This window comes from Excalfactoria chinensis, chromosome 3 (genome assembly GCF_039878825.1).
Source record: "Excalfactoria chinensis isolate bCotChi1 chromosome 3, bCotChi1.hap2, whole genome shotgun sequence".
Classification (NCBI taxonomy): domain Eukaryota; kingdom Metazoa; phylum Chordata; class Aves; order Galliformes; family Phasianidae; genus Excalfactoria; species Excalfactoria chinensis.
In genome coordinates, this window is record NC_092827.1 from 83,680,762 (window position 1) to 83,705,794 (window position 25,033).

At 40.4% G+C, this 25,033-nt stretch overlaps 1 protein-coding gene across 5 annotated transcripts in view; it reads left to right on the forward strand.

Annotated features, from left to right (window-relative positions):
• TRERF1 (transcriptional regulating factor 1) overlaps positions 1–25,033 on the forward strand; it is a 103,037-nt gene that overhangs the window by 49,423 nt on the left and 28,581 nt on the right. For 4 of the 5 annotated variants that reach the window (XM_072330797.1, XM_072330802.1, XM_072330798.1 and 1 more), the window contains exon 3: positions 20,258–20,355. The gene's annotated coding sequence lies outside the window, so the exon portion shown is untranslated. Of the gene's footprint in view, positions 1–2,773; positions 2,890–20,257; positions 20,356–25,033 lie in introns of those variants that run through there. The other variant, XM_072330801.1, reaches the window with a different exon arrangement.

A 25,033-nucleotide genomic window follows, 5' to 3' on the forward strand; every position in this document is an offset into this window, starting at 1 on the left:
CTACTCCCTGACTGTGCACACATTCACATAAACGTTCAACAAGTGTCAGTGAATGTCAGTGGGTGCCATTTTTCCACATGAAGGAACTCAGTGACACACCTTTGCTTCATACGCACTTCCATGTCAGACGCCATTTTGTCGGACTGTCCCTCTGCTGCCATCTGTCACACAGCAACAACATGGAATGGAGTGTTGTTGGGAAGGCTCAACCTCTACTGCCCTACCACCAACATCTGCCTTATAGTGGGCCAACATAATAGAATAAGAGGCATTGCTTTTAGAGCAGACCTCATAAAATATATAAGAATTGATGATTTTTTTTGGCAGTCTTGAAGCCTCTTCTCAGATTCCTTTATCACAAGGGAAAGTATGGCTGCATATTTTTCTCTGTTCACAGGACTGTGTTTAGCCAGCGTATCAAAATTCATAAACTTACTTGCCATAACACGAGTTAGCACTGCGCTGCACCCCATGCCCTGCTTTCAGCCCAGATGGGGTTAATGGTGCAGTGCAGGAGGCAGCCGTACTGTGAGCTGTGCCAGGCCACATGCAACCCGTGGGTTGGGCGTGCCTGCTCTAGTGTGCAGATGTATGATTCTCTCCTTCACATGAGGTGAGGTTTACCAGGCTTTTGACTATACGTATGTGTGCAGAATAATACATGTTCGTCTTTCTCAAGTAAATACTACAAAGGCAAGCAGTTGTGAGAACTCTCCAGCTTCTGTGGTGGTTAGGAGTTGTTTTATTGTAGCATCCTGGTCCAGTTGGATTAGTGTAGGATGGTAGTGTCCACGGGGAAGATTTGAGATCTCTTGAAGAAAATGTTACATAAAACGTGTGAAAGATTTCTTAGTTTCTTTGGAGCTCAGGAGTTAGGTCACAGCAACTTTTCTTCCCAAGACACAATTCCTGACCAAGAGACGTGGCTTTTAGTTAGAGGATTTTGTTCAGGTAGACAGGCATTGGTTCTGCCTTGGAAATACTACAGGGAAAGTTCTCTGTACGAGGTTTGAGTTTTGTTTATTTTTAAATATCTTACAGCATTGAAGTATTAAATAGCTCAATACTGCAAGGCCTTATTCTTTTGTTTTTACTGTGGAAATGGCTTTTTTCCCCTTCTTTTTTCCTGTGGTACTTTAGAATCCCACATCTTCAGGTAGAATTGAATTTGACTTGCATTTGTTTTCTTCTTTATATTGTTGACATTGAATTATCTACCTATTGGGTGCATTCTTTTCATACAGACCATTTAAGATGTCACTGAGGTAAAGTACTCTTGCTGGTTACTTTCCATGTGGACCTAAAAATACCATTCTGAAATTGAAAACGGTTTTTCCATATTGTTGTTCAAGGATTTAAGTATATTTTCCCTGATCCATTGAAGTGCAGAAAATAGATTGACTGAAAGGCTGACTATCAAATGAGATTGGTGCATGTTTTAAATAACTTTTCACATTGAATCTTCAGAGAATTTTCTCCCTCTATCTACAGAAATGTCAGTGAAATTTATCTTAGTCCAAGTTTTTGCCAGGAAGAAATCTCAAAAATGTGTGCAGTCATTCCCTTCACCCTGTTCTGAGTTCTTTGCCAAGTTGTGCCTCTTCTCCTTTCCCTCGGGTGCCTCTTCCTAGTGCTGCTCATTCAGATGAGTTTAGGCTTGAGATAGACAGACACATCTGCTTTCATCAGCCAGCTGTTACACTGCTGCGTATGGATTTGTATGTGCAATAAACCTACTTGTTTATCACATCTAATTTATAGAGATGGAGAATCTTCTTAGCACTACAGAATATTCTGTGCGAGGGGAGGCTGCTGCAGTTAGGAATAACTAGTTCACAAAGTAGGACAGAGCTGTTTTTACAGGAAAACTCGCTCTATTTTGCATCTGTTTCTTTGAGTGATGAGTGGAAAAAAAAATCATGATTTTTGCTTTTAATTCTGTGAATTCCTGTAATGTTCAGAAAAAATGTGAATAGAATTTACAAGATTATTGCAGGATTATGCAATGGACCCATATCTGTGAGCAGTTCAGGAAAAAAGTCACTGTTACTTGTACTGTCACCTCAATATGATATGAAAGAGAGATGCTTCCCTCCCCTGCTTCCTGCCTCCTTTTATGTTCTTTGCAATGTGAATATACTAACATCTATTTGAAAGCTATTTTTGTTACCTAGGCCTTCTCCTTCATATCCACCTCAGAAGCAACGTGTGCATCTCAGCAGCATGTGTTTGTTTAATCTAAGCAAAACTCATCTAGATAATCTCAAGAGCAGGATCAGTTCTTTGCTTGAAAAGATGGTGGCATGTAATTGTTTACCTCACCTGTTAGGTAGGTTTTTTTTTATTTCCAGATCCAAAAGATAATTTCCTAGGAAATAGCAGTTTATAATTCACATAATGTTTGTGTCTGTTCTCACTTCAGTCTACCTTGTGCTACAGCGGAGGAAGAAAAGGAAAATGGATATTGGTCCTTGTTCTGCAGTTGTGTTGAGGGCCCTTGACTTACCCTGAGGCAAATAAACAAAATGGATAGATACAATAGATACAGCAAGAGTAGAAATATATTTATTTTCCTTTTTTTTTTTCTCTCCTTCAGCTTCTCACCACTTCTGGCTTTGCATAGATATGATGGAACTGTTGTTTTTGAGTGTTAAATAATATACATACTTATATAAGAAGAAGCTCTATCCCCTTTTTTGTGGGAGTGGTACTGGGTGCTGAGATTTTTTTTCTCCAGACACATGACAGCATCTTTAGGGGCTGCCGAGATTCTTGCAAAATCTCTCCTTGCCGGGTGGGAAAGGCCATGCTCGATGCCTTGCACCTTGTGCTGGAGGTGCTGCTCGGCCTTTGCTACAACGATGGTCTGATAGTATACACAGCACTTCGGTACGTTCTGAGGTCATCTTAATTTGGGTATTTTTAAAGGGTGACTTGGGGTGGGTGGGCAACTTGCCTGAGTGTTTGGGTGTGGGGTGTGTTTGGGGGCTGTTCAGTTGGGTGTGTGACTTTTGTGTGTTTTAGTGTGAAATAAAATTCCAGAGGTGGTGGTCTTGTGGCTCTCCAGTGTAACAACAGAAAGGTGTTGGGCCTTACAGAAGCTTTTGCCTACTCTGCGTTCTGTACCATTGCAGCTACCTCGTTGCAACCTACTTTCTTGTAACATGCAGCAGTGTGTCTCGTCTTTGTTGCCATTTCAGTTTATGGTCCCAACTGCAAAAGATAGGAGTGTTAATAACGGTAGTTATGTGTTACAATTCTAAGTTTAGCTTGATCAGTTAATTTCATTAGGCTTCTTTTGCAATCAGTAACAGAGGGACCCTTCTTCAGGGCAAGGATATGGTTTACTGTTTTTCGGTAGGTATGGTAAAGGGAGGATGGTTGGACTAGATGATCTCGTAGGTCCTTTCCAACCTTGTGATTCTATGATTCGATGAAACCTGAAGGGACAAGCCAACTGGGCTGGTGGTGGTATCAGTGGCATCCTGTCTCCAGGGCTGTCGACTGGGACATCTTCAGAGTGAATAATGAAGGCAGTGGTATGAAATACTGGGTAAGTAGTTTGTAGTTTGCCCAGTGCAAAAAAGCTTTTACAGAAAAAAAAAAAAAAAAAAAAAGAGAGAGAGAAAGAAAAGAAAAGAAAAGAAAGGAAAAGAAAAGAAAAGAAAAGAAAAGAAAAGAAAAGAAAAGAAAAGAAAAGAAAAGAAAAGAAAAGAAAAGAAAAGAAAAGAAAAGAAAAGAAAAGAAAAGAAAAAGCCCTTGAATGAACGTTTACATCTTCCAACAGTATATCCTTGCGATTCTTCTGTAAATGCAGTATGCCTTTGTGAAATGATCAAAAGACAAGGTCAGCTCCTAAATCTACTCGCTGTTAAGAGCAAAATACAAACTGAAACTACTCAGTCAAATGGTGTGCAGTAAGTAACACACATAACTTACTCCTTGTGGTGAAGTGCTTGCTTGCATGTCAGCATCTGTGTGAACAGATCCTATTTCTGTACCACTAACACCTGTTGACTGGCATTTTTTAGGGTATTAGAAACTGTCTCAAAACATTCTGCCAAAGGGATGTCCAAATTTGGGATTTTTTTTCTTTTAGTCATTTATTTCTTAAGTGAACTGATGAGCTGGAGAGCAGCGGATTTGAGATACTTTGTGTGCTTGTTGCAACCTCATGAATTTCAAGGGATGGAAAGTTTGGGATATGGCATGATTTGGAAAAATGCTGCTAACAGAATAAATTTATTTCATTTCCATTTTAAAAATGAAATGAAAAAATGCACATGAGTCTTTCCCTATGAAGTTATGTTTCTGAGAAGTGTAAAAGCTGGGACAGGGCTAGTAGCCGGCTGATGGAAATTCAGCATGGATGAGTTCACTCTCGATGCAGAGAGGCTGGGAGGAACAACATGGCACAATTCTATATGATGCCTTCTGCTGAGCAAGCAGGTCTGCTCTTTATCCCTGGAGTCTATGGGTGAGGACTGTCTTCACAGCAATAGTGAGAAAAGTTGTGGGTTCATTAGCTGAAGGGGGAGAAGGATGCGGGGAGTGCAGCACCAGCCTGTGCCTTGCTCATATGAGGAGGGCACAAGGTGGTCTACAGGGACTTTTACCTTCCACTGTAGATGCAAGGCTTGTCCTTGGTGAGCTGCTCCGGTTTCAGGGAGATACTTCAGCTGCCATTTGGAGACGTTAATTGCTTGCAACTTATTTGTGTATATTGGTTTCTCCCACACGTGTGCTTCTCCACTTATCTTCACTCCTGCTGTGCACCTCCCATATCCTGCTCTAGCTGCAAATAATACAAACGGTGCTGAATCAGTTATGGCTCTTCCTCCATCCAACTGAGATCAGTGAGAGTGGACTTGCTGAGCATAAGAGGCAGATTTCTATCTCTAGTGGTCACATGTTGGTTTTGAGGGCAGAGGGGGAGTTTTTACAAGTTGCTGTTGAAATGCTAAGTATCTTTTATGAAAAATGTTAATTCTTTTTTTGGGGAAAAAAAAAAGAAAAAAGACCTATTTTAAATAGTTCTTTGGGGTAATTGTCCTTGTCATAGAATTTTTTATTTATTTAATTAGTTCGTTTTGAGTCACCTGGTCTTTCTGAATGCGCTTAACATGACTGTTGTTCGTTTGTACTGTTTGTTTCCTGACTAATTATGTAAGTTAACAAACCACTCCAGGGTTACCTTTGCTTTTCTTTGCTTTAGAAATTGCACCATGAAAAATGTGCTCATTGGGTTGCCTGCTGTTAAACTAAAGAGCTATAAATGAAGTGGTTTCTAATTGAAATATAGCAGAACCACAGAAGCATTACAATTAATATGCTGTTTTTTCTTTCTTTCTTCCTTTTTTTTTTTTTTTTTTTAATTTAATTTTATTTTTTTTTAATGTTGCCACCTCTTTTTCTAAGGTGATGCAAGTTTTTCTTCCCCCTAGTTACACTTACCTGGAAACAGTCACTTGTTTCTGAACCAAGTGCTCCAGAGCCCTGTTGGACATTCATAACCTTTTGTACATCTGCCTACCTTTGAAGCGATTAACGTTTCTCTGTTCTTTTCTGGGTAGCTGAGTGTTGCTACAAATAATACCAGAGGCTGCTTTTTCACCTTTTTTGTTTTAAATTCTTCCTTTGTTTTCTCCCTGATTTCAGAATTCACTTGTAACCAAGTACATTTCTAGACAAGAGTAAGGAAAAAGTATTTTGTGAGAAAGCATCCGTGTGAGCATCTTGTGATCTGCAGGCAGATGTTACTGTGAACTGATTTGCTGTTTTTGACTGGGAGGGTGGGCATATTTTGCCACTTGTGTTTTAATGGAATACTCCATCTGCTGTCTAGCCAAATCTCTTTCTGAGCATGAAGATTGGTGCCAAATGTAACATTAAATCCAGAGAAAGGAGGTGGTGTATTTTCTTCAGTTCTCCCTAAATGTTAAAACCCGATGTATCTGAGAGGGTGGGTGAATTCAGCTCTCTTTGTGTATCTGCTTCCCTGCCTATTTTAAAACAGCAAATAAGTGTAATTCCAGTTGGTTGCTAATTTGGAAACAGTCAGGTTTTCTTTTTATTTGTTAAATGACTGTTTTGGTGTTTTTCAGTTAACTAATTTGGTATTATCTACTGTACTCAGGGTGTTTCCATCGCGGACTACCTAATGTGTTGAATTCTTGCCTCTTGTGATGAATATTACTTTTCCTATTTTTGTAAAGGCAGGTGGTATGCCAGTAAATGTATGGGGATTTTTTCTTTTGTTCCAACGTTAAGGAGATGCAATATGTCACCCATTCTTAGGATTCAGAATTCATAATACTCATACACTTTAATCGTCTGTAGTTATATAATTTTTAATGTTCTGATTCTGCTTATTGGCATGATACTATTTAGTTCGGATACGACAGTCATGAGTCATTCAGCAAGTTGTTTGACTGATATGGATGATGTTTTTTAAAGCATCATGGGAAGGAATTGGAAGAAAACTCATTTCTTACTCATTCACCAAACTTAGGAATAGGAGCTACCATGTTCCTTCCTTCTACATTCTTATTACAAATAAAGAAATGCTAACAGCCATGCAAGGCTGGAGTTGGCCATTTGTGTTTAGATTTTAGGCACAGGAGTGGAGTGAAAACTCCAACATCTGTCAGGGTTTTCAGTCTGACTTGAAATCTTAAGAGTTTTGGACTTTCCAAAAGACTTGAACTCACTGGCAACAGTCACATTCTGAACTCCAGAGCAAGTTCCTTCTGACCTTAGCCCAACACTCAGGAGACTTTATTCATTTACAGACATAGCTAAAATTACAGTGGAAATGAGTCCAGTGTCTTGGTACTGATTTTATTTTTCATTGAGCATCACCATGTTGCTAAAATCATTTAAGAAGCTCAGAAATAGATGTGAGGTCTGGTAGTAGTAGGGAAAATGGTGAGATGGCATGAAGTAGAAACCTCATGCTGACTAGGTGTTCTGTGCTTGGGAGCACCTGAAATATGCCCATCTCTTGCAAGTGTGAAAGACCTAAACCTTTGGCAGCAGACAATTAAAATCACCTACAGAGAGTTAACCTATCAGTTTTCCCCAGGGTTAAATGAACTGTGTAATCCCCTTGAGAATTAAAATGGCGTTCAGCCACAGACTGTAGAGCAAAGCTGCGTAGCTGTTCGAGATGGAGAGGATGAGCAGAGCACACTTGCTAGTCTTTGGGCTGTGAAAAATGTGGAGAAGTAGGAGCATTCTCATATCTTGCCTTTCTCAATCAGTTCATCAGAAGTCTCAAATGAGAGAGATCTAAGGTCTAATCATCTCAGGATTTTATGATTTCAGTAGTTCTATGTTTTCTGGAAACAATTGCTAGTGATGTACATAGCTTGAATTTGCAGTCCAGGGATGTTAAGAACATGGCAAAAAAACAGTACTGTTTTGATAACCTTTGGTCTCATGACAAAGGAGGAAGCCTCATCTCTGAATCTTCTGTTGAGACTATTTGATTTTATAGTTGTTATTTTTTCTGGGTACATCTACCCATTGCTTATTAAAAACAAACACGTTGCACAAGTTGAAATAACATTGATGTTCAGGCCTAATTCTAACATTGGAAGGAAAAGAAACGTTTGCATGTCAAGTATTAGCAGGTAACTTTAAATCATATGTGCAGTACTTGAATTGTTTGTTGGCAGTCCTTGTCCTTTTAACTGAAGCATGGTAATAACAAGTCTCTGTTGCAAAAGGAGCGCTTCTATTACTGAAGGCTATCTATACATAGAAAAACCCACCCATGATATTGTGGCCCTCTTCGTAAGGTCTCTGCTTGAAATTTGTGTCAGATGTGACTAGTGTTTGAACATTTACCTTACATTCATGCAGTAAATATGGACTAATACCTTCCTCATTTGCATGAAGTCCTAGGGGATGGCTGTTGTGAAATGCCCTGGTGCTGCACTAGGTTCAGTCTCCTCATGTGTCTCATCCACCTTGCTGTTGGTGAGCATGTACAGTTACAATTGTACAGTTATAAAGTCAATGGATAAACAGAGGTTACATAATAGAAAGAGGATTAATGATAAATGCTCACCGATGTTGAATCTCGTTGTAAAGATAGATGCTCACTGATGTTGAGGCTCACTGATGTTGAACTCCACACAAGAGCAACCTCCAGAAAGAGATCCTGCCTTAGTGGTGGTCAGCCCTTAAATGGGAACTAGGAGAGGTGGAGTCAAGCTCCACCACTTCTGGGAGCACAGCTGAATTACCTTCACCTGTGCTCCCGCAGCTGGCTCATCACTCACCTCAGATGGTTAATCGGAGGTTCAGGCTGTGATCAACCATTTCCCATACATGAGGGTAAATCTGGATTTGCAGATGGTACGGTGCAGTGCTGTGAGTGACCTGCCTGCTTTTAGAAGAATTCTTTGTATTTTTTAGTTAACAATAGATTGATTTTCATACAACATTATTGAGACTGCTTCTAGTGCATTCTTTTCTTGAGCTAAAGTGGCTTACATCAATGCTGAAAAGAACACCCTAAAGGGAATGTGTTGCAGAATGCACTTACATTGAGGACTGTGCAGTTTGACCAAGAGGAATTTTGGTGTTTCCATAGCATTGAATGCAGGTGCTGTGCCATTGGTATTACATACATTGCTCTGAAAATATTGCCTCCTATTTATTTCCATGGAAACTGCAATTGATACAGAGATCGCTATTTTGTATAAAAGATTTTCAACTACAAAACTGTCACAGGTTACCTAGATCAACCTGTGCCTGTGACAGGGGACTACTTTTCAATGCAGTCGCCACCACTAGCTATGCATTTTCACCAGAGGTGAGCAAGAGCCTGCATGCTGTGCTCTTAACAATCTTAACCACTGCTGAAACTCACCACTCACTGCCTCACTGCGCTCACATCCACTGTTTCATCTCCATAAACATTTGGTAATTGTCAGTAGATGCCATTTTTCCACATGAAGGAATTCAGTGATGTACCTTTGCTCCATACACACTTCCATGTCAGATGTCATTTTTTCAGACTACCCCTCTGTTGCATGTTAACAAAGTGTAATGGAATATTGTTGGGAAGGTTTAACCTCTACTGCGATACCACCTCTGACTTAGTGGGTCAACATAATAGAATAGGAGACATTACTTTCAGATTAGCCTTTCTAAGTGCAGAGGCACAAAGGCACAGCTTTTCACCTCTTTGAGATCTTCAGGCCACAGCGTGGCAATGCCAGTCCTCACCCAGAGATGCGCCGCCATGCACTCAGTGGGAATATGTTTCATTGTGGGAGAGGTTCTTGGAGGCTTGTTTCCTCTGTGTGCCTGCACCCACAAATTTCTCTCCTGTTTTTGTTGAAGCATTGCAGAGATTGTGAGCTGCTACCTCTGGCTAGTAGAGGCTGAAGTGCTGACTGCTCAAGCTTGGTTGGTATTGTGAGAATTGCTTTTACTTCTGGCTTGCTCAGCATGTTTATGAAGTTTCTCACCTTTCTTCTCTGTTGCAATTGTTTCTACCTCCTGTTTTAATTGTGGTTTTTAAATCAACCTAGAGCATGTCCTCCCTCATCACTCCAGCCCCAAGTTATCTTGGCTGGTATTTGTGGTGATGAGGGCTGTTAAAACAGGCATTATCTGTTGCATGCTTTAGTCATGAAGAAGTCTTCATTCGGAACTAAAAATACCTGAGGTTCGTGGCATCACTTCTTCATCTTTTGGTCATAGTGCCTGTAGCTACTGGTTCCTGGGCAGCTCCCAAGGATGTGTGAAGTGGGAGGTTAGCATCCACCCTAGTCCAAGTCACAAATTACTTTTCTAGTCAGATCTCTTGGGCAGATACTCCAGAGAGGCTTGAGGCTGCTGTAAGAGAAAAGTGAGCAGAAGGGAAACCACGAGTATGTCAGCACAACCATTTTCTTTCCAGAATCCTGCGATAAATCAGATAACAGTCTTCTCAGAATTGCTTGCTTACTAATTATTGAAAAAGCATTACCTTTTTCGTGTCCTTAATTAGCATTTCAGCTTGCATCTAGGCCTTGATGGTAAGTGGGCCTTGCATCGCAGTAAGTGATGAAAAACTCAAGTCTCTGTTGCTTACTTATTATCCTCCAGAAAAACACAAAACTGTGCTAATCTCTAAGTAGAAATGATGTCAGAAATGATGTATTCTAAAAATGATGGTTGCTTTTTTTTTTTTTCCCCTTCGTTTCCTCATCAGATGACTTGCAGTACATGTAAACAGCGCAGTAAATAAATACTCTGATGCTAAGATAGCCATAGAAAATCTTTTTATGCATTTCTAAATTGGAGGATAAAATGCATCTTCTTCAAACTGGTAGGAGAGCTACAGGGTAAGCCTTTGAAAGCACAATCTGGGCCATTCTAGATTTCCAGATAGCACACTGTGAAACTTAATACCCACAAAAAAAAAATGATGGATGAAAAATGTTGTTGTAAAAATATTGCAAGTCTATTTGAGAGAAACTTTTTCAGAGAGCTCAGAATGAAGGCAAGCTCCATATAGAGGTACTGGGGTGACCAGCACTGCTTTACAAAGACTTTCATCTGCTTCACTAACTTTTGGATTATGAGACTCGGAGCTTGATACACGGGCATCTGAATAACACAGTGTTTGAATGCAAGACTTAATCTGAGCAGAATTGATGCAAGGCACATTACCTAATTTGTTTAAAGTTATGGGAGCTTGTTCTGATGATGTTGTTGATGTTTTGCCGACTGTTTGTAGAGGTAATTCAGAGAGATGCCTCTAGAAGACAGCAGATGGGAAATCTCAGATTTTAGCAGAGATCTCATAGCCTGAGAAACTGGTGAGCAGTGTGAAAGGCTATTCCAGAGAGGAACTTGGTGGACTCAAATAAACAGGATCTTAGAATATGTCCTCTGAAACCTTCTAGCAAACAAAACTTTTGAGAGGTTCAGCTGGCACAGATCCACTTGCTTAGAGTTTGATTATGTGTAATTCCTGCTGGAATCAGGTCGCTGTGACCTCAGACAGAAACGGGACTTGAAAAGAGAGCTGATCCTTGGCTCCCTGTCTCAAGCCCCCGCTCTGTGCAAAGTGCCATGCCAGGGCACTGGGTGGGCAGTGGGGAGCTATGGGCAGAGCCTTTTGCTTCTTGAGCCGTGACAGTGTGCCAAGTGTTTTGTAATACTGCTAAAAATAGTTTGAAGTGGTCAGGCATATTCTGTTTTTACTTAAAAGTTTGATGCTTGATAACATGCCAGGAATTCTGAAGGATGACTTGGTCAGCTGTTATGTAAGGTAGAGCCATAGGTGTCAGATCAGTTTATTACTATCACTTTCTTGTTTCCTGCATAGCTTGTTTCTGGAACAGGCTCCGATGGTGTTTGGCTGTGCCTTCTATCAAGGTTTCCTCCCTGCTGCTTGTTAGGTGCTCTATGGAAACTGCATCCTATTGTTCTGCCAAGAAACTAGCTGGCAGTTCTGACAGAAACAAAATGTTAACCACTTATGTATACTAAAAGCCCTTTCCTTAGGGCGCTCCTCTGTTCTCCCCTGCCTTCTCCCTCAATTGTCCACAAACTAAAAAGAATAAAAACCCAAACTAAAAACTGAAACAAACCAATGACACAGACAGTGGCCGAAATAATTCTCCGTAGCCTACCTGAGAAAGAAGAAATTACCCTCATCTATTTCTCTGCTTACAGTTCTCTCAGGTAAGTGCTAAGCAGGATAAGCTTGCTCCTGTCAGAGTGATGCATGGTTATTTTTTCACTTCAACATTGGTTAAGTATTCTTGTAAAGTGTCCTGTGTGATTTGTCACAACATCACAAAATTGAAGAGAGTGTTGTGCTGTGCTGGACCTGCAGTTAATGTGGGAAGTACCTTGAAAGCTAAGTTAGAAGGACTGGGAACAGGTGTGCTGCAAATGTTAGGCAGTCAAACAAAGTGTACAAGTCTGTGGGCAAAGCTTCAGAGGTTTTGTATCTATGTCAATAGGATTATCAGGCAAAACACTGATAGCTGATCTAGGAGACATTTGGGAAGCATTATTGTTGGTTTTTGCAACTATAGAATGCAAAATCTGAATTTCTTACAGAAATGAGTCATAACATTTTCCTTCTTTGGCCAAGCTGAAGGCACCGTGGTATGAGAGCTTAGTTCTTATGCCTTTGCGTGTGCGTGTGTGTGTGTGTGTTTGTGTGTGCTGTTTCTGCTTACATGGAACAGTTGTGGAGGAACGTGAGGATCAGCAAATAACACCTTCTGCAGAGAAAAGCCTATACAAGGGAAGAAAGAGATTTGTATAGGGATAGCCAAGGGCTTTGAATATAATGAATAAAAAGATGCTCAGTGGAGCTAATACTTGGGGGGAATAAATTCATCACACAAAGTTGAGAAAGCTTCTATGCGTCAGTGTTCCTCTGAAAATGGTAAAAGTAATTCTAAAAGTTGAATGGCACGGCATTTAATTATGTAAGGAACCAAAGGGGCTAAAAAAATAATAACCTGGTATATCAGAAAGCAATTTAAAATGTAAGCTAGGGAAAATGGAATATTTCTGTCACAGTAAGACAAATTTCACCACTAGCTGCATTGATTTAGTGCCTAAAATTTTGTTCCAAACTGATCAGTAACTATAGAGGAAAAAAAAGCAGACTTTCATTCACTCAACCTCCCAGTCCAACCCATTTCACTTCTCAGCAGGAACAGCAAGGAAGATTTGGATAAATACACAAACAGGACTTAGGAATTTAATTAGCTCTGTTGGTTGTTCAATCTCCAGTTGTCTGATTTAATTGTCCCTTTCAAAGGGATCATTTGAAGCAGAGCTCCATATGCGATGTGAATGTCAGTAAACTAAGCTTGTTAGTGTACAGTACAAAGGCCAAGGCTGAATTCTTGTGGGTATTCACAGCCTTTAATAAGTTGTGCGATGGCTGAGGAGAAATCGTTCTTTACGCCCACACACCCTGAAGATGTTTCCCTTCAATTCAAAAATGAATATTCAGTTAAAAAGTTATTATACATCTTGTCGTTCAAAATATTCTTAGCACTGCATAGGATTCTGCCTGCAAAGGGGAGGGTTTTTTTTCCCCCTCCTTCTACCTTCTTTCATGGAAGATCTGGAACCGAGCAGTAGCTGTTTAGAGTTTTAGGTTTGTCTGCTTGTTTGTTCTGTTTGTTGTGGGGTTTTTTATTGACCCAATAGTGTTGTTTCCTCAGCTGTGGAGTCCTTGTTCTGTCTTCTTAGGGCAGAACTGGCGTATTGGTGTGGTGTGATAGCTCCAAGCCCTAGGCTGTCAAGCTCTTGACTCTGTCAAACTGAAACAATTAGGGTTAAAGCTCATTAAGGGGAGTGCCTGCTTGAAGAATTTTTGAGTGATTGGGGAATTTCATTTAGGAGAGTGGTTGTTTTCCAGTAATTTTGCTGAGGGAAAGTGATGTTTGAGGGTTTTTCAGAGAAGCAGGGTTGTTTACTGCCGTCGTTCTTGGCGATGATTTGTTTGAACAGTTTCAGTCGCCTCATAGTTTAAAGTAGGGAACTGAAATTTTGCAAGAGTGTAGGCTTAGGGTATTAAGAATAACGAAGAGAAGAGCTGACAGCAAAGTGTTGCGGGAGAACTACTTGTACTGAGTGAATTGGATGATAAAATGCCAGAGGAAATTGCTTGTAGATAAATGAAAGTAATGCATGTGGGAAGAAGAGAGGGGGGTCACAACTCTGTGTATGCTGAGACAAATTCTGCACCAGGTGCTGCTGTTCTGGAAAGGGGTTTTGTAGTTAGTTTTCTGTAACAATGACAGCACAGTTATTGGTAAAATGAGTGTCAGGATTCATTAGTGGAGGAATAGAAAACGAAATAGAAAGCATCAATGTGCCGCTGTGTGTAAATGTGTGATGTTCACCTGTCTTGAGTGTTGTGTGCAGTTCTGGCATCTCCTCGCCTTCCTTCTCACCTCCCCCAAACCACAAAATGTTGTGAAGAAGGAGAATCTGAAGTGCAGAGGTACAAAAAGCGATTAGCAGTCCTCAGTCTGGGAGGTGTTCATCAAGAGACCCACAGAAATCATAAATGTCGTGAAGAAGCGAGCAGGGAACATTGGGTGAAGTGAGTGTTAGGGAGTTGCAAAGTGGAAGAGCAGAGGGTCCTGGGCAGCTCTTGGACTGTGATACTGTGATAAAAACCATGTAGGAAACCATGGGAATTGGTTGTCTGTGTGGGTCCCAAACCTAAGGGATGGGTTTGCAGGCAGTTAGAGAGATGTCACTTCTGACTACAGAAGTTGCAGGGTCATTGGAGGCTAGGAAAGAATATTCTTCTAACTGTTCATTCAAGATATTGCTGTGTCTTTTCCTTTCTTTTACTCTCCCATCTGTTGTTGACTGCTTTTGGAATTAGATTTTGATTCTCTATGGTTTTTCTGGTCTTTATGTTACCAGTAGGTGGCTCTTGGATTCCTTCATGGCTTTTTTGCGCTTTTGTGAGTTTTCAGCCTCTTGGCGACCCTGTCAGAAAATCTTGTGCCACATCAGATTTGCAAAATCTTGTTTTACATCTTAATTTCATAAACATCCTGCATACAATGAATGTCTTCCATATCTCCATGTTCTGTGGTGCTGAACATAATGAACACCACGTCCAGTGGAGGGGAGGCCTTCTGTTGTACGCTTGAAGGTTGTGCCTGCAGCTAGGCCCAGATACTATCCCAGTTCCGCCTGGAAGTCAAAGGTGTATTTTGTAGATCTGAGGGAAGCTGGGCTGGAAGAGATGAGCAAAGGTGGAATAGGGGCAGACTGGCTGGGTACTAGTGGGGTGAAGCATGATGTGGAGCAGGAGAAGAATGTGGATCTTGGAAGTGGAATCACTTTTGGAAGAAGGACTAGATTTGGGAATTAAGAGAAGGGAAAGGAAGGAAGCAGCTGAGTGAGGGAGTTGTAGAAATAGGCAGGGAGGGCTTTGACTACTGAAACACATTTCAAAGGTGGGGAAGGAAAAAGGAGTGTTAGAATCTGAGATTCTGCTGTCAGCAAATGCCTGTCAAACTCAGATAAGCGTCGTGCCAGCGCTCCTTCCCCCAGCAGATGACAGCCTATTACTGGTATAATTTTACTTTGTTCACCTTGACTAGTCTGCATTGAGGCCATGTTGCAGACTGAAGAACCGTTCTAACTTTTAGACAATTCTGTAATGGAATATCCTTTTCAAATGACAACATGTGGGTAAGAATATATTAAGCTACCTTTCTGACATTAAACACCAGAACAAGAATATGCTTTTATAACTTCCTTTTAGCCTTGTTTTACCTAAATGCACTTTATAAGGAACTTGCAAACTGCTTTTTGGTTTTTTCCTTACAACCTTCCTGCCCAGCTTTGTACATATGGTGGGTTTCCTGTAAAAACTGTAGAATCATTAGACTCCAGTAGAAAAAAACTATGTTGGATCTCACATTTGTTTGCTGCAATTATTTGCAGTTACATAATGGAAGATGTAAGGAACTGTATCAAAGAATAGTTTCCTGAATAGGACAAGCTGAACCTTGCCCAAGGGACGGGTTTGTCTTCTGGGCAGTGACACAGTGCAGCTGCATGATGTGTCATTGAAAGTGGACATCTCCCAGGTGGTCATCAGCAGTGTCCATGGCGGTCTGTTCCCAGGTTTCACCTAAGTCACCCATTTGCTTCTGTGGCTGGCAGGCATCTATTCAGTAACTGGAATCAAGACTGCTTTAAACATAATCTAATAGTGTACAGCGTCTGTTATTTGAAGTTCCAGATCCTGCATGTGGAAAGCCGATTCTGGAATTCATAATCTATCTGTATTGTACATCCCATCTGTAAGATGTGCCGTTTGTCTAAGAGATGAGCTGTGGAAATCAATGGAACGCAACACTGCTGAAGTGCTTGGAAGTTGTAGAGATGAGTACGTTAAAAGATAAGTCTAGCCTGTGTGAAGAATCCAATCTTCAGAAAGACATTTGAATTTCTGGAGATAGTGAGCAGTGGACTGAAAGCTGAATGTGAATCAAGGTAGAGACTCTAGTTGTTAAGTAAACAAATTTAATGGTACTCAATTAATGATGATCATGCACTTCCAACTTTTTTGTTTCTGGTTTTGTCGCTTGATACCATCATCTTTTTTGGTATTGCTTTTTAACTTATGTACTCTTACTTTTCTTATGTTTCTTATCTTAAGATGGCTTTTTTCTCTTCCAAATATAATTTAAATACTGCTTATTTGAGATCAGCCAAATTCAGATAAAAGGTTGCTCTCTCTTGTTGCAATGGAAATAATGGAAGATACAGTGGAGAAAGTTCTGGTCTCATTCAGTTAGAACAGTCTTATTGAACTTTGGGAAGATTATCAGCTGATATTTGTTTGCAGTTAGTTGGGCTGCCACTGGGCAGGAGAAAAGAAATCACTAATTACTCCTGAGTACTCTAAGGGTGCTCTGATGGTATGTGGAGAATCTGAGTCACTAACTCTTGCACATCAGTTAAGTTCCTAATGTCAATTGATATAAAAGTCCTTCACATTCAAGTAAATAACACTATTCTATTTGTTGTGTGTCCAGCGTTGTTAGTCATTTTACTTTGACAGAGGATATGAGTATCCTCATCTTTGTTTGGTCTGTCTAGCTTTCCTGTGTCAAACTGCTGTGCAATCACAGCTGTAGAACTGCTCATGGAAGCATGTGGGCCATGCTATGCAAACTCAAATAGCATAAGGCATACTTGCATGGCTTCCTCACTGCCCCTGCTTATGGTGGTGGGAGGGCATTGCAACTTCATCTTCCACACAAAGCTTCATCTCACCCCAGCCTGCTGCTGGGCCTCAGAGCAACAGCAGAAGTTCATTCAGGATGGGATCAGTGTCTTGGAACACAGAATGGAGGCTGCAGCTGAGGGGAGTGGAGATGTTGCAGCAAAAATGCTGACCCTGAGCTGCCACCCACAGGGTAAAACCATAAGGAAACTGGTGCTGGCATTTGTGCAATTCGTTATAGAGAACCTGTGTGTCTTTTGCTGCTCCTTAAGTCTGTTCTATGAAGGCTTTTGCACTCGCTAACATAGCCATTGTTTAGATGTCTTCCTGTGACATTGTCTAGTAACTTGCAGGTAGGTGAAAGCTTTGTGTTTCCAAAGCTCAACATAGCCGGTCTGTGTGCAGCTCCCAGTCCTTTGGTGTTTTGCCTAGAGTTTACTGACAGCTTCCATTTTATCCCTGGAAAAATAACTAGTTTAACTTTTAAGCGTGAAGCTTTGCTGATCAATATGGTATAAACGTAGTCGAGTTCAAGAAATTGCCTTCATTACTATCTTGAGATGAGAAATTGATTTAGTTGCATTCTCGTCGTACTAATTCGCTCGTGCTTTACATTCCCATAAAAGGTATTATGTGCTCCTTATTTTCCAGCAGTGTCATCAATCCTAATGAAGAGAGAAGAAGAATTTATATTGTGTGTATGGGATAGCTGATCTCTGACTTAGCTCTTAATTTGTAAATGTTGCTGAAGACTTCCCTTCTCCTTACTGTGCTTAGGTTCCATCTAGAATCTTGGGGGTGGGGCAGGAATGAAAGCAAAGAATATGGCAAAATAATATTAATTTAGGCTGGTTTGGGATCCAAACTTAAAAAATGAAGCGCTGATTAAAATTTAATGAAAGCTTTTTTCAAGGCACTAAAACATTATTTGTGAGTTTTACGTACTTTTGCAGTGTTTGGTTTTATCCTGCACTAATTACACTGGGACTATTTTCAGTGTTTTATTAGTCATTAGTTTGCTACCTCTGGCTCTGAGGTGCACAGAGTTTTGTTCTTTACCTGTGGTATTACGCAAAAGAGCTCTGCACGTGCCTGCTCATTTCCATACAACTGCATGTGGGTATTACTGTATCTCTGCTGATGGAGGTGAATGACTCAGCAGCATAAATGAACGTAATGAAACAAATGAGCAAAAAGGTGATGTAGAGAGAAAAGCAGCAAAAAGAAAGACAAAATTAAGGACAGCATTTTCTTAGGCATTGCTGTTGTTGCTTTTCTCACTGTCAGTTGGGCTGGCCTCTCTTGGAAGCTGCCTGGGATGGTCTGTCTGCAGAATGCTTTGACATTTTTAGATGGATAAACTAAAAAGCAAGCAAAACTATGTACTGTGACTGTGGTCAACGCTCATGATATAGCAGTTATTTTTTAATGAAGTTTAAACAGATCTTGGCAAGTTCTAAACAACTGTGTTGAACAGCTTTTGTCGCTACCAGAGTTAACTGTGGGCTTTCCGTATGCTTCTAAATGTATCATGTTCCAAATGTAAGCAATGGTAGTCAGTCATCTGGAACATTCAGTGTGCCTGTTGGACGTATAAAGATATGAAATACCAGTACAAAAAATGAGATGGATAAAGCAGTAAATAGATGAGACTTTATAAAAGCCTTTCTTATTTCAGCATATTTATTAAAGAAGTTATACTTTCAATTTAGGTTTTACTGAGAAAAGCCATCAGCAGAAAGGTTGTAAGCAGCTAATGAACCGTTTGCTTTCTGGGATCGCTGCAGCATTTCAGCTCATGTTCATAATGAAATTCAGGCATGCACAGACAGTAGTTACTGCGACCCAGCACAATGACTTCATAAGCAAAAACTTGGTTTTATCCAAGGATATCCGTGTGTCTCTGTGCAATGGTGTCAGTATTTACTATCAGTGGAGAGGGGTTCTTTAAAAGAAGGACATTTGGGGTAGATTAGGCTTCATAAGGAGCTCTGTTATCTCCTGCAGTGTGTAGTTTGATCAGATTTGTTTGGATTATACTGTGAACCCCTCTGTTTCCTTTGGCTCTTGGGGATTGTGCCATGGGCTGCAGAGGTTAGTGCTGAGCCAGGTGAGGAAATGCTTTGGATTCATTTCCTCCTGCCTTGGGATGTTGAGGGAGGGAAGCTGTACTGTTCAAGGAACTACTGGATTTGGCAGCAGGGTTCTTCTTGCTGCATGCAGTCATGTCATGGTGCTTAGGACCTGTTAGCAGAGACCTTTAGAGAGTAATTTCAACAGATGGATCAGATGCAAAGATGCTGATCAAGCTGATTGGTGTCACCTGTGTCCTTCTCCTGTGACACGCTGTTTATACAGTTGCCTCTTACTGCTGAAGCAGCTTTCTAAAGCCTACTAGCAGGGCCTGATACGAGTAGAAAGGTTCCCATTGACATCAGTGAGCTGAGAACCATCTTCCAGATTGGCTTAATGCTTGTCAGTGCTTATAAATATCTAAAGGGCAGGTGTCAAGTGCACGGGGCCAGCCTCTTTCCAGTGGTGCCCAGGTCAATGGACAGAAACTGGAACATGGGCAGTTCCATCTGAACATGAGAAAGAACATTAGACAGAGGACTGGAACAAGCTCCTGAGAGAGGTTGTGGATTCTGCTTCTCTGGAGATAGAACTCACCTGAGTGCTCTTCTGTGTAAACTACTCTAGGCAACCTACTTCAGCTGAGGGTTGGACAGGATGATCTCCAGAGGTCCCTTTCAACTCCTATAATTCCGTGGTTCTGTGATTCATTCGTGGCCTTCCCTAAAAGCTGTCTTGGCAGCAGCACCAACAAAACAAATGCGTTGCTTTTATTTAAATAATTAAAGATGCTTTGATGAGGTGTATCTTTTGAATTGGTTGACAACCTGATTGTATCTCCCACATCTTTGACTTTCATTAATCCCTCCCTTCCTGAATGCTACACCATTGTCTTTAAATCGTGCTCATCATCTGGGCTGTAAGCTGTGGGACAGTAAGGTCTTCTCTTAGCGAGAGCATCTAGCCTGCTTTTGGGCTCTGTCAGAGAAGCATAAGATGCTTTGAAATCTTTACAGTGTCTGTGATACAGGTGCAATCTTATTTTATTTTTTGAGTCAACCTGTTCTTCATTTTGCAGTTGGTGCCAAGGTAAGTGAGAAGATGAATTTACTGATATGGCTTTGTTATTTGTAAGGCCATGAATGTATTGGTCCCAGAGATTTGACAACAAAGCAGTCTCTCACTATCAGTATGGAAAAGGGGTTCCTTGCTGTTTTTTGAGGGATTGCCTTGCTGATGGATGTCCCCTGCAATACTGAGTTGAATAACTGTGAGTAACTCCGGGTAGCGCAGATACCATAATGAATAGAAGTTAATATTTGATTGTGCTGCAATAGGATGCTCATTCTTGCAGGCTTGCTGATGGAGTGAGTTGGTGATACTTTATAAGGTAATGGTTAAAAAATGGTTTTTGTTCTTCTGCTTTATGTTTAGATACATTACTTTGAGATCACAGAATGAGAACGGCATGAAGTGTTATGGCGAAGACAGCACGGCAAGATACAACAGTCTCACAAGTAATCAAAAATCAGGTACTGTTGGAACATCATGTGTCCACATTCTATGAGGCTGCATTGGTTAATGAGGCTCAGTGTGTGCTTTATGTCCGTTTCCCAAAATTCGTGGTTCTGAGTCTCTGTAGTCTTATTGGTTGACTTCTCAGATAAGGCCAGCTGTATGTTGACTCTGTTCTCTAAGACATTACATTTTATTTACTCCAGTATGTATGACACAGAAGATTCCCATGCATTCATGTGTTTCCTAAAGGCCTAAACTGCCTGCATTGTTACATACAATCAAAATGGGCATTACCATAATTAAAAGAAAAGAAGCTGTGGTGCTCAGTTCCGCACAGCCATTCAGGGTGTTTTTGTGGCCCCACAGCTAGGTACCAATATGGTGTGTTTAGAGGAATTGATTTTTCAGAGGGTCCATTTGCAAGATTTGGAAACCTTGGCCTCCTTTGAGGGAGGCACTGGCTCAAAGTAGTTGCTGCTTCCCTATGGAAAGCTTATCCATATGCCGTGTCACAAATGCTACTTCTGCCTGCTTTTTATTATTATTATTTTCCTAGTTGTTTATCTGTCTCAGGATGTTTCCTTCTTGCCTGTTCTTGCAAATCTCAGCACATGTTCTTTGACTGTTTCACAGTGTTCACTGTTACAGAAAAAGTCGATCACCTTCCAAGCTTCAGGTGAGATGTAGCATAAGGGTGCTCACGTTATGCTAAAAGTGTCTCAGCTGCTCTGTCCACAATGATAGCTGATGGATTTATGTTTCAGTGGAAAGGCATGAAATGTCATCCTTCTCTCCCAGTTCAGCACTAGTGAGCAGGGATTTTAACGTGACATAGTGGGCAAAGTCTAACCTGTCTATCCTTATGATCTTCATGCTGGGGTCTTGCTGAGGAAGAACAAATCACACAGTTCAGTAATACCAGCAAACTAAAGCATGAACTTGAGGGCAATAGGGATAAGAGGGCACATTCATATTCCAGGAAGCACATGGAAGTATTGCTCTTGATATAGCAGCAGAAGCTGTTACAATTTCTTTCATATAAGCAGTCAGTAAACCTGGATTGGGTAAAGACATTTAAAATGAAGTTTCATAGACAGCTTCTACCTTGATCAAATATGCAATAATATACTGGTGAATATTAAAAATGTTTTTGTCAGTGCTGATCAGCCCCTTTAATAAATCCTGTCTTCTGTAAGCTTCTTAGTCACTTAGTTTTGGGATATGTAATTCCAGTGCCTTTCTGACCTTAATCAAGGTTTCTGTTTTGATTTTTCATCAGTATTGTGAGATGATCACACCATTTTATATCTGTCATTTTTATGAAATAATGTGCTACCTGCTTCAGTCACCGTTCTGAGAACACTTCAAAGTAGCTCAAAAACTGTAGCACTGTTCAACTGACAACAAAGATGATCTGGGTTGCTGAAACAGCTTTCTTCATTTCTTTGGGACTCATGGAACTTTATTTCCCTTAAACTAAATCGAGTTACTGGCTTTATTTAGAAATCAGCCTTTTCTTCAGCCTCTTCTTCTTGAATAACAAGAATGCTGTTAGTTTTAGAAGAAAAGTTTTCATTAAATTACCAGTGCCTCAGAATGCATTTTCTGCTTATAACTTAGATCAAAAGGAGAGGAAAATGTTATTGCTTGTTTGTCTTCCTCTCTCCTCCCCCTTTTCTAGAAACTTTCCTGAGATGATCAACTGTTGTTTTTTTTTTGTTGTTTTTGTATTTGTAAACTTTATTGAAATGGAGAAATTGCTCGGTTCCCCTCCCCCAAGTCCAATGTGTTCTTTATTAAACTGAATTAGGACATTCTAGTTTTTCTTAAGAGTGGAAATGGGAACAGCTCAAATGAGCAGCCACATGAGAATTACCAGCCTTTCCAACTGCACTGCACTGCAGTAGGAGCTCATCTGCAAAGGGAATGATATTTTTTGAAGGATTTGTGCAACTATTGAAGAATTACTGTCATTAATATTAAAAAGCAGCTAATCTGTTCTCTCCTTCCATTTTAAGAGCATACAGCTTTCCTGCATGCTTTCTATAAAATCAGTATACCGAAGATTTTGGATACTTTCCATCTCCTTTTCACTTTTGCAGTTATTTTATTCCTGTTTCTACTATACTAGAATACTCTTGTGGTAGCCTTTTCACCTAACAGCTCCAACCTTTGTGTTCATGTGCAGATATGGGCATGGATTTGCAACCTCTGACATTCAAAGAAAGTCAGAATTCAAGCACAGTGCAAAACATACAAGTGGTTTTAGCCAGGACTGGGATGAAAAGGTTTTCAGCCCTGAGTATTTGTCCTTGAGATAGCTATATAAATTATAGTTGGTCCTTGAAATTCATATTGTTATTTTGCTATTTATTCTAGCCATGATTCTGTATCTTTTCACCCTTCTTTTCAGTCTGTGCCTCTATTATTACATCTGATCCATCTTCAGAATTTCTATAGGAAAACAGGCAGTTCTTTGAATTCCTATCTTTCCTCCTCTTGTTTTCTCTCTCCTAATTCCTCCAGCCATCTCGTTCAGCATTAGAAATTATTCATTCTGTTTCAGTACTGTGCTACTTTTCTTCCATGTTTTTTTCCTCTGCCAAACAAACAAACAAACAAAAATGGAGCTTGGGCTTGGACTGTGGCTAACCAAGTTGCTGTAGAGGCAAACCTGGTATCTCAACAGGGGCTCTGAAGCACAGGGGTCTCTGAAACCTACTGGTCTTCACTTCCCATTGCTGTGCTTCGCAACCATCCACCATTTACTACAGTTAACACATCCGAAGAGGTAGGGATAGTGTCAGCTCTGCCTCTGGAGGCTGTTTTTGAGTAATGCAGGTATGTCCTTTCTCACATAGCTCTCTCCTGGTTTTTAAACCTACTGTCTTCGGTGGGTTCTTAATAATGGTTGTATGTCAGCAGCGCTCAGCTGAAAATCATGCCTGTCTGGGCTGTCACTTACTTAGGGGCTGGACTGTAGGCAACCCAGGTAGTAGGGGTTCCTGGAGCTTCATGTTAGCAGGAGAGAGTGTATCACGGAAGGAACTGCTGTATATTTGTGTGTCTGTCCTAAAGGAAATCAGAGACAGAGATGATGTGAGTGATGACTGGCTAAATGTAGGCATAGCATAGCAGACGATCTCATGTTTCTGAATTATAAAGTAAGCCAGTAAAAACATTCCAGTAAAAAGGCTAAACATTGAATAAGATAAATCCTGTTTTGTTTATATTGAAGCTAAGTGGTAGAAAAAAGTTGAAAGGAAGAAATGAGGAAAACAGAGAACTCCTGTTTTTGTATTTTGAATTATGCGCGATTAAAAACGAAGCTTGCAGTCTAATAGTGAAAATATAGATGTGAGAAAGCCGTGTCTCAGCCTGTCGGACTGAAGGGCAGTAAGGCATGATTAAAACATGTCTCCAGCGTTGGGAGAACACAAAAGTCGTGACGCATTTTTGTAAGCAGGCGTGCCTTGAGTTATTACTCAAAAAAAAAAAAAAAAGATAAAGAGAGAGAAAAATAACCGCACTACAAAACAAAACCCTTTAGATTGCTGAAAGTGGTGGTTAAACTTACTTCAACTGAAGTGTTACAATCACTGGCTGCATTGTGCCCCAGCAAATTAGCATCTCCTAATGCTACTGCTTGTGAGTAGCTCTAAAGTGCTCCGTCCTGCAGAAGCCAGTTGAATGGAGGAGATGTAGGTTTTTGTTTTTGCTTCTGCCTCCTGCTCTCTTGTCTTTTGTTTTCAGACTAAATAGTAGTTCATCTATTAAAAACATGTAGGTTTTTTTCTATTAATGTCGCTGATGAAAATTTTGAAATAAATTGGAGAAAATATAGGATTCAGTTCCATTTTGATTTGCAGCCATGCAGTACGCTGCAATGGCTTAGATCAGTGTCACAGTACTTTGATGGTCTATTAATGTGTCTAATTCCTTCAATATGTGCTCTCCTATGGTCTTTTGCATCTCTCCCCATAAATGTAATTCTGAAATTGGAATTGGCTGACATTCAGTCCTGCTTTTGCATTCTGTACCTGGCACAACTTGTGACCAGTGACTTATTTGGTGTGGTTGTCTCACTGAAGTCCATGTGGATTCAGGGAGTTCAAAAATGTGATGGATCAGATCTGTTGTTTATTGAAGTTGAAATGTTGTGCAGATTTCTGTTTTTGTGCTGTTATAGGGTTTTTTGTTTGTTTGTTTGTTTGTTGTGGTTTTTTTTTTGGTAAAGCAAGTTATAATTATTGTCTCCTTGATATTTTGCTGCCTGCCTTCTGTAAGATTTACTAACTATCCAGTGATATAACTTATGAAGGATGTAAAATCAGATCATCTTTATTGAAGACTGATAACATCAGAACATTCTTCCATTTTATGTACACCAGAATTAAGTTATGGTGTGCTTCTAGGAGCAACTGTTATTTCTATTACCTTAGAGTTGCCTGTGTTTGAACAGAGAGATGGTTAAAGTGTGTAAAGACATTTCAGCAAGCTCAACGTGTTTGTGGCTTTCAGTCTGGAGAATGAAGCTGTGCAACTTGCAAGGACCAAGCTGAAACGAGAGGAGTTGAAGTGAAACCTTGTCTGTGCTGAAATCAATTGAATTCCCATTAGTTTGGGTCCAGATATCATCCATAATATTGAATAGGGTATTTCTCTTCCTAGGCAGTCTACAGAAATGTTTTG